The following is a 10,000-nucleotide window of genomic DNA, read 5'->3' on the forward strand; positions in this document are numbered from 1 at the left end:
GTTCATGCCACAAGCCACATATGGACAAGTCGAAACAATTGCTCATGAAGAGAATTCAAATGGGGGTTATCCATCAACAAGTCATATGGTCTCTACAAGATGCTATCATTGTTGTTGAAAAGACAGTAAGAGAGATAGAGAGAGAAGAGGAACTAGCAGTACAAAAAACTGGAAGGCAAACAATGAACAAACAGACAAATACAGCGACAGATAAAAAAGAGACAAAATGTAAGAAAAAGAGTTATGCAGTAGGGGAGAAGCAATGCCGAGAAAAATGCCTTCAAGTACCATTTATAATTTAATCCAACATCATTCTCGCATCCTTGCTGGAAGCGGATTGCACGAAAGGGACCCTGAAGGAACGCGAGCAGACACGGGCCTTAATCCTTTCCAGTAGAATCCACACAACGGCACTGAACCGGATAATGGAAGGGTGGAAGGAAGAAGGAGCGAGATGCTGGACAAACTTTATAATATTTGCACTTTTTGCTCCTTCATCCCGCGGTCTCGCAGCGTTGCTGTAGTAGTGTGCGTCTTTTGCTGCTGTTGCAGTAGGTGATAAACGAATTTCGAATGACGAAGATGAAGATGATGCGAAATATGGTTGCGTTGGTTCCGCGCGTCAAAATGGATTCTATTCACACGTCACAGGCACTGCGAGAGCGACCGCGACGCGAGTAGTTTATTTTTCGTTTTCGAATTTCAATCTGATTGATACGATCCGTCATGCGTCCCTACGAGTCGGATCGTCGGATGGTCAGAGCTGAAAAGGGGGAACACACAAAGGAAGATGAGCGAACAAAAGAAACACTTTTTATTTAATCACCGCGAATTGGTCGATTGTCAGATGTATTAATGGATGAGCATGAGCTGTAAACTGTGAAAATGTCGTTGCATTACCACACGAACTCCACACGCGATCACATTTGCAGTCACACACATAGACAAAAACGGAATAAAAACGTTCGAAAAGTTCCGAACCACCATGCGCCTCCATCACAACCATGCGTCTCCATCATGGATAACACGGAAATCCGGTTGCTTCCATCATATAAACCAATTCGGTCGATTCGCTCATAAACATGATTGCAAATTGTGGGTTGGGGGGTGGCCGGAGATTGTGGGTGGTGGTGCATGAGGTGTTGGGAAAATGATGATGGTTGAATATCGATCGGAATCGAGAGATCGTGCGGAGAAGCGTGGAAGGATAAAATTTCGGAAATTTATTACCCTTTACCCGACGCACTGGAAGTCAAGCCACGCGCACGAACACGCCAGTATGAGACACACATTCACAGGCTTGCGGTTTGAAAACAAGCCCTCGATAAACGTGATCGGCATGATTGATGATTGACGGCAATACAATCTGCGTTACTTTGACTTTTCAGCTGACCGTGAAATGGCACGATCCGTTGAGTGCGGGCTATCATATTACTTCCATTTCTACGTTCACTTCAAGAAACTTTACGGAACTGGCTTAACCTGATTATGGTTGCTTAACACGCCCGCAGTCGCACAGTCAATTGTCATCCGTTTAATCGATCCGCAAACTCTTGCAAATTGACACCAGCTTCTGGCCGTACGGTCATGGAGAGAAAAGGTTAATTAACTTGCGTCACTCCGAGGAACATGATATCGCAAAACCATCTCGACCATCTCGAGCTGCTGGTAGTGTTTTTGTATTGACTCCACAACATAGCCATCGTCCGCCGGACGGAGATGAAACATTCTCTCACATCATAAATCCATTTTTCAACCATTAGCTTGGCCAAGCAGGCAGACAAGCGGGCACGCTGGCAGGCCAGCGTCTACGGACCGAGCTGGAAGTAAATCAATTTCTTAGCTGTCAGCTGCAGCCAATCAAACATTTACAATCCCACATTCAATCGGGACGAGATGAGCGCAATCAAACATCGTGCAGCAGCAGCAGCAGTACCAGCACACTCTGTGCGTTGGCACAAGCAATAGAAAACGGCCAGTACGGCTGGTTGTACGGTGGCAATAAACACCATCGTTTCAATTCCAGTTCACCTCGCACAGGCGGTCTTATCAGAGGGGGGAAACCGAGTTTTACGGCCGACAGCCGTACCACGACACGACGATTTGATTCGATCTGATCCACCGTATCCGGACCTGAGTTGCTGCGCCAACCGTTCTTGACGAACGAACGGAGGAAAGAGGCTCTACGGCAGCCCACTTGAAAGTAAAAGTGCGCACATATTTACTCTCGATCCTCTCCCCCGGTATAGACTGCGCTGGTGACGAAGGAAGAGCTTCTGGTTCTAGACGGTAGTGCAATTGTTTAACAAATCATCCTCGATGATTCGATTACTTGAAGCTCTCTACTGCTCTGGTGATCTGAGCGAGCGAAGAAGCCAAACAAACGGTGGACAACGTGGAATCGCCCCGAACCGACCGGACACTGGAGTATCACATTCCAATTTGATCCCCCTGCCTTTGTCATGCAGCGACGGCTTTCGACGGCATCTGACAGCGCGTGACACACAACAGACAAAAATCAACAAAATGAACTCAGGAAAGTGGGCGCCCCAAAGCAAACATGCACAGGGGATTCTGGCAGAATTCTTGGGCTGGGAACTGATACAACACCATCACCAGCAGCACCAGCATCAGCAGCAGCTGCTGTGGATGATGTGAGCAGGATTCATATTTAGGGATCTCCCTCATCCTTGGTGTGCCTGGTGAGCCGTGCCAGGACGGACGCGCGTAATCATGCTGCGTCGCTCGATTGCAAGTCAATTGGAACGGAAACGATAATGGAAAATAAATAACTATTCCCGTTTCGATTATGGTCCATCGCCTGGCTTCTGCTACTGGATGATGGAGCCTGGGAGCCCTGGAAGCGATGCTCAGAAACATCAGCTTGTATCGTTAGTTGTCGGCCCAAGGTACGCTTATTGGCTGTTCATATCATATTTTTCAATGTAATGTAATGGTGAGCGAAATTGGACGCGTACTGCTGACCTCAATGGAAGCGACGGGAGCTAAAGTGAAATGGGGTTTAATGCCGCTGCAATACCGAAGCCGTGTAGCCGAGCACAATGGCACCGTGCACATATCAAAGTACAGGCGATGGCCAGCCACATGTACGGTTTGATTTATTTTAAAGCAATAATGTCCAGGCCATAATAGCAGCTATACTATTGATGGGAAATGGAAAGAAGAGCGAGGATAATATTTGTTGCATAAAATGTCAGAGGAACTAGAAAAATGGCGATCAAGGCATCCCCAAACGGAAAATGTAGAGTCATTGAGCTTTTGGATGAGAATTGAGAAACAAAAAATGATGAAACTTCCAAGCAGCAATCAATCCAGTGCAAACAATGCATGTTTCCAAACATCCAACCGAACTTGAGCGAGAGAGAGAGAGAGTTCGTTCAACATTTCCTTCAAAACAGAAGCTGAAGCTATACTACACTCGTCGAGCATTGGAGCGCTCTCGGTTCGGAACCTCTGTTCCGGTTGAGTTAGCCGCCGTTCCGTTTGGTTCGCAAAACATGCAACGTTCTTTCACTTTGTTCTGTCTATTTTGACTGACAAAGGCAGGACACGACATTTGGAATCAATGATCTCGATTCGATGATATCGAAAGGTCGCGAAAGATGCCAGAGGATACGGGCCTTACCTTCATCCGGTGCGTCATTATCATGATGAGCTGTCCATTCAGAAAACTGTAAAGAAACAGAGAAAAAGGTCGTGTGTGAGGTGGATGAAAGGAGTGAGATAGAGATAGGCTAAGAGAGAAAATCAAAGTGAAGAAAGCGTCCTTTCTACGTCCCTCGGAAACATCCCGAAGAAATGGAAGAGAATGAAAATAATAAAATTGGATATTAACCACAGACACAAACAGATGCAAATACGGATCCAAAACCCTAAAACGGTTGGTCCGCTAGGACCGCGACCACTGAACCCACACACAATCACATCCGTCCGGCGCATTCGTCAGGCTGTACAAAGTAGAAAAGACTGTTTCGGGAACCGGAGCTTCTTTTGTTGACAAAAGGGGACGCAACTTTGATTGAATTTCTCCGACCAGCTCTACTTTACTTCTTTGTTTTCGTGTTTTAAGCTTTCGTGAAGAAATATATGGTTGATAAGCTCAAGGATTCGCATTCCACGGTCCTTCCGCTTTCATATCAACCCGGAAGTGGCGAATCCACAATCGTTCGTTCGTGGGTTTGCTCTCTACACCAAATTCGAAAAACGGCAAAGGTTCAATAAACTAAGACCAACTGAAGCGCCACCACCACCACCACGGCGGCAGTTGCAGCGAAACTCAACGTGACGGCTTTTCCTACTGCACCGTCTACGCTCGGCCTGTGGAAGTTCATTGACTTTTCGACACAGTTTCACCGTAACCCACGCCTCGACGCCCGTTTCGAAGATCCTCCAGCCCAAACAATTCAACGCCAGTTCAGTTTACATAACAACGCCGTCCGCTAAAGGGCTCCAGCACAGTGGGGGGGGGGGGGGGGGGCTCCAGAACCAATTGCTTACAGGAAACATGCAACAGACCGCACGCCATAAACTCGAACTTTGCCAACGTGAGCCACCATTATTATCGGCCTGCCGAGGCAGACCTGCCCTCCCGGCTGCATGCTCGTTTCACAGCTGACCACCGCCCCCTTCCGCCGGTTGCATTGCAGAACGTTGCACCACGTGTCACGGTTCCCCGCGGATTTTGCAAATGCCCACAAAGCACCGGGTGGTAGCGTACTGGGTCATTGAGCGCACGGTCTGCTCGGCCTACCAGCGGTCGACCACATTAAAATGGGCCAAAACTGTTTGCCTCCAACTCAATCGATCCTGGTGCCGTGCATTGCTTGCTTGATGACCCTTTCGGTGCCGCGGTCAACCCAGCGGGGGGATGAAGAATAGGGTACCAGCCAGAAAATGGTGTCTGAACACGCAACAATCTACGCGCGAACGGGAGAGGCGACGCGTGGAACGTGGAGGCAGAACTAAAAATTAAGTCGAAAGAAAAATGCAAACTCACCCGCGATCCAGTGAGGGATTGGGGGGGCCAAGGGGTGGGTACGGGTGTAATGCAATCGTGACTACGTACCTTCACGCGGGCTACCGGGTTCCCGGTCCCAGATATCCGGATTCCGTGCAATCAACCTCTTACTCCACTTACAGGGCTTGACAGGGCAGGACCGCCTTCCATCGTTTGAAAAAAGACATTAAGGTGAGCTCGCCCCATTTGCTATCTGCCCGGGGGGTTTGAAGTGGAGCCCGTAGCTGGTCGCAAATGCTCTGAGCGATTGTTTTACATCGCCCGTTAGCTTGCAGTGGCGACCCGAGCCCTACTCCACTGAAAGGATATTTTAGGACCTACGTGGAGCTGGCATTGTTGTTAGATTGTTTGCGGAAGTGCTTTGTCTTCATGCCAATTCTCCATCACTGCTTTTGGATTGCTACATCCACTTTAATCAATTTGATCAGCACGTTCACTGGCACCACAGCACCAAGACTGGATTGTCTTGAGAGGTGCTAGATGTCTACTGCGATGAGAACACTTCATCGATGTCTGTCCGGCTCGACACAACTGACAATCGGAAGAGGCTTAGCACCAGTTGCCAAGTACCCTCTATTTGACAGAGATCCGTTGCTAGGCTACCAAAAAACAGCTACAACTCATGAGCCACAACGTAAGAGGTAATTTCGTCGAAAACGTACGCGAAAGAGACCACAAATCACTCGACCTCGACGACCGACCTCTTTAAGGCATCAATTAGGTGCAACCAAACAACATCCGCCACGTTCAGCAAGATTAATTTCCGCTCTGCTTAGCCAACAGCAGCTGGGTGGGACCGGTCGGAATTCTTATAATTACTGTTGCAGCATAATTCTCCCATTCGCGGCCACCATTGTTTAAGCGGCGCAAAGGCATTAAATGGCTCGGCAAAGGTGGGGCGAAAACGAAAATGAAGTTCCTTATCGTTGGTTCTAGCTGTTGTCGCTCGTAGCATAATGCCCGCAGCCCCACCAGCCCCCCCTCTGGATGTATTCAACTCAATGAAGCGCAGTGCAAATTGGATAAAAAGGAGCTAGAGCTGCTGGTTAGTGCCGGGAGAGTGTGGGTGCCGTTTTCCATTTTTCCCACTCGCATTCCCGAGCTGCAATCAATCGGTACAACCACTCGAGATGTACTCGACTAGAAGTGGAGCACAATACCGTCCCACTATTATCGCGAGGTGACGGAAACAACAGAATAAAAAAAAAGGAAGGCCGGGAACACCGGGATCACCGGAAACGCATTCCCGCATTGCCAGGTGTCGCTCCGACCGATCGTGAGTGGTGGACCCACCTGCAATCACGTCTACATTATGCTATTCGTGCGCTCGGCGCTGTTTCCAGATTTATTGTCGCCCGAACCGGGAAGTGCCGGCCAACCGAAAGGAAGAGGCAGAATAGAAATGAGAAAAAAAAACGAATGTCGACCATAATCGTCATCGCCATCATTATCACCTACACGCATTCAGGATGGGGATTGTTGGGAGGGAGAGTGGGAGCTGCGAAGGAGGGGAAGCTATTCGTTTCGTTTGGAAACCGTTACCATCCTTAGCCCAGGTTGCTTCCACTTTCAGGCAAGAATAGGTCGCACCAACCACCCTCAAAGGGGAAACTAGGTCAACTCGATGCTCGGTTCCATGCTTATTTATGTTGGGAGAGTCCTTTCGTCCTGCCTGGCTGGCAGGTGAACCCCTGGCCGATTTTCGAATACCAACACCCCGTGGAAGGTAGCGTACGAGGAATGGGAATCTATCATTAGATGGACTCTTTCGGTTGGACGATACTTCCTCTGAGTGTGAATTCGAGTGCCTTCACTCGACCACCCAGTGGTGATGATTACTTCGTTTCCCTCTGCTGGAAAAGCATTCAAACTGGGATTATGTTTGTAAAACCAATAACGAGCTCATCAGGCTGCTGAGTTCACCGATGAGTGCATTCTGAATCAAAGCCCTTCAAAGCACTTCCCGATACGTCCTGCCAACGTGAATGATACTTTGGTGAATCTTGCCTTTATATTCGCTACCACACGATGTACATCGGTTGTTCAGCAATGTCTGGCCACCAACGGTTGGCTGTTGAAAGAACCGATACCTAGATACATCTGTCTACGACATGCACCGTGGAAAAGGTTGAATAAAATAACATCTCATTCCACGCCCTCGGTACCACGGTTCGGTCACTCTCGCTTTGCATGTAACAGCTGTAGAACCATCACCATCACCACCACATCGTGCAACACGTTCTGGAAATGTGGAAAAGCAAAACAAGAATCGAACATATGCGGGATCGAGATCGGGGTCGTGAAATCAAGCTGACTTCCACTGGCAGTGACTCCACACCCATCCGCGCCGGCTGAGGGCGCAGCAGCAGTTTCTCGCATCAATGCCAATGTCAATAGGAATCGAAATCATCTGCCACCGGGGTTTCGGTTGCTCTATTTTGCTTTCGTTCAACCATGGTTAGCGCTTGACACGCACGCACGTTATAGGATCAAACGCGAATGCGTTCGCTTCGGTTTGGGAACCAACTTTTCCTTACGATCCAGCTCCAAGCGTCCAAATATATTGATCGATCGTGATGGAGAAGACTTGACGGTGTGTCTTCGTTACGGTATGTAAATGGAGTTCGCCATCTGCTTCCATCACCGTCACCGACCGGGAGCCCGCTTCATCCATCAGGCATCAGTAAGTTACGCGCCGGGGTCGGATTCGATTTGTGAATGTCAAATCATTCTTGCGGGATGGTGCGGGATGAAAAATTACTTCCAAAATTTCCAATTCTTTTTCTCCCTTTGCTACCGTTCTCCCGGTTCAGCACATGTCATATCGCGCACGATTTTATGTCAATCACTTAATGTTTCCCATTTTTCGTTAAAACATGCTCCTTCAGGTGCATACCATGCTATCATGATATCACGGGACACACCTTATCATGCGCACCGTGTCTGTTCACCGTATCGTGGCGTGTTTTCAAGCCTCGTGGAATCGGAAGCAGCTTTCAATCGATAACCATATGACGGCTTCATTTATCTTCATCATTAGCTCGATGAAACGATGAACTGGAAGCGGAGCGGAAACCTAATCCGTTTCCCTCACATGACGGATGCGCTCAGTATCGATTAACGGTATCCGTTTAGTCGGTTTCAATCGATGGTCAACAATCGGTTTCCTTGTCATGGTGTTTGACTTCTGCTATGAATATTCGCAGCTACATCAATTACCGCTGTCTAATTAGTATGGTTCAATGAACACTAATCGATATGTCGTTGGCGAATTGAGCACCCGGATAGTTAAAGTTCACCAGCTATCAGTTTTAAATGTGAAGCACAAAAAGTGAACTTTCATTGAAAAATGCACTTAAAAAAGCGAAAATAATGCATTCGACAACATTGTCGTTGAAAAATTAATTCCATTCCGGGCGCACGGCCAATCAAACCCATTCGACTCCAATCCGATGCTCTGACCAACCGACCCAACCAACCATCGGATATTGGTTCTCGTTATTCACCTTCACGCTCACTGACTATCATCGATCCCCCGGTCGCCTGGTTAGTGTCCGTAGCGCACTGGTGCCTCGAAAATGCTTCTGATATGGTATTATCAACCAGATCAATTTGTCCAATCCAATCCCTTGCATCCACCGCGTTCCATGCTCGGTACATCAATCGAAACTATGAAGGGAGCGATCCAGCATCGAACCTCGGGCGGGAGGAAACCAAACATGTCCTCTACCCCGCACGACAGATTGCGAATGATAGCGATAAATGGTGAAAATATAGATAAAAAAACCCCAGATCTTTCCGTTTCGTTAAGCTCTTGCTACTCGCTGTATCTCGGTGATGGCTCTAGGGACTGTCTCTCTATCTCTCTCAACTCATGTACCGCAGTGCCCGGATTTTGGGGACAACTTTGTCCACAATCCCGCAGCAGCACTAGCAGCAGCAGCAGCAGCAGCTTGATGGAGCTTGCCGAGGGTTTACTGTATGCCATATAGAAGAGTATCATTTGTCCGCCCAGTGAGAGGGACTTTTTTATTTTTTTTCTGTATTTGCTCTCCCTTGGCTCATCTTCACGTGTGCACAGTTTCATCATCAAATCGGATCCCCATTGGAACGTGTCCTCACACGCGCGCGCTGAATAGAGTGCCATCCGATCCACGGTTTTTCTTCACGTTTTGCACCGAGAGCAATGTGAATGTGCGGTTCCTCGTGGTCCCTTGGCGCCCGTTGCTGGGTAATCGTCTCGTCGCTGCCATCCAGAATGGTAAGCGAGTCGTTTAGCAAATCAACATTATGCCACCGGTACCATAATTACCGTAACGATGAACGAAACCAGCATGTCACGTCAAACGGACCGGTTAGTGAAAGCGGTGCAAGCCAATTCCTAGCCATGGTGGCCCGTTTCCCAGTGCCGTGCAGGGGGTTGGATAAACATTGTACAAAGTTTACTTTTCATTCGCGACTCGCATCGTTATCGTGACACAGCTTCATGGCTTGGAATGAAGCTGCTTTTTAGTCTGTTTCCACCAAATAAAAAACAACCCACATCCTACAGCCGCGCACGGAAACGACGACGCGCTTCGTTTGAAAACGTGAGCTACTAGGCGCCTCCATTTCGATTCCGTTCGTTAAACCTAAAATGCAACCATCGAAGGAGGCATCGGCATTCCAAGAAGGCCATAAAACGACGAGAAAGCGAATCATCGTCGTCATGCAAAAAATGACCCAGGTTGCCATCTTGAGTTACCCGAGTTCAATATTTATTCCCACTACCTGACATTCCACCCCCTCCCCGGGGGCAAGCTGCGATGAATGAGGACATCATCAAGGGTCAAATCGGTAGCAATTCCATTAGGGACGGAACCGCGACGAGGATCATTTTCTACGCGAGTAAGCATCACCGTAGAGAACGGGAGGAATGGGAAAGGTAGCGAAAATAAAGCGAAGGTAATTAAACCCAAAGTA

The 10,000-nt window shown here is 48.3% G+C and overlaps 1 protein-coding gene across 1 annotated transcript in view; it reads right to left on the bottom strand.

Moving 5' to 3' along the window:
• Positions 1-10,000, bottom strand: part of LOC126570122 (transient receptor potential-gamma protein) — a 35,970-nt gene that overhangs the window by 13,876 nt on the left and 12,094 nt on the right. Inside the window, exons 2-3 of the mRNA XM_050227648.1 lie at positions 3,647-3,692; positions 289-763 (exon numbers count right to left, since the gene is read on the bottom strand). The gene's annotated coding sequence lies outside the window, so the exon portion shown is untranslated. The remainder of the gene's footprint in view (positions 1-288; positions 764-3,646; positions 3,693-10,000) is intronic.

Source organism: Anopheles aquasalis, chromosome 2, assembly GCF_943734665.1.
Source record: "Anopheles aquasalis chromosome 2, idAnoAquaMG_Q_19, whole genome shotgun sequence".
Classification (NCBI taxonomy): Eukaryota; Metazoa; Arthropoda; class Insecta; order Diptera; family Culicidae; genus Anopheles; species Anopheles aquasalis.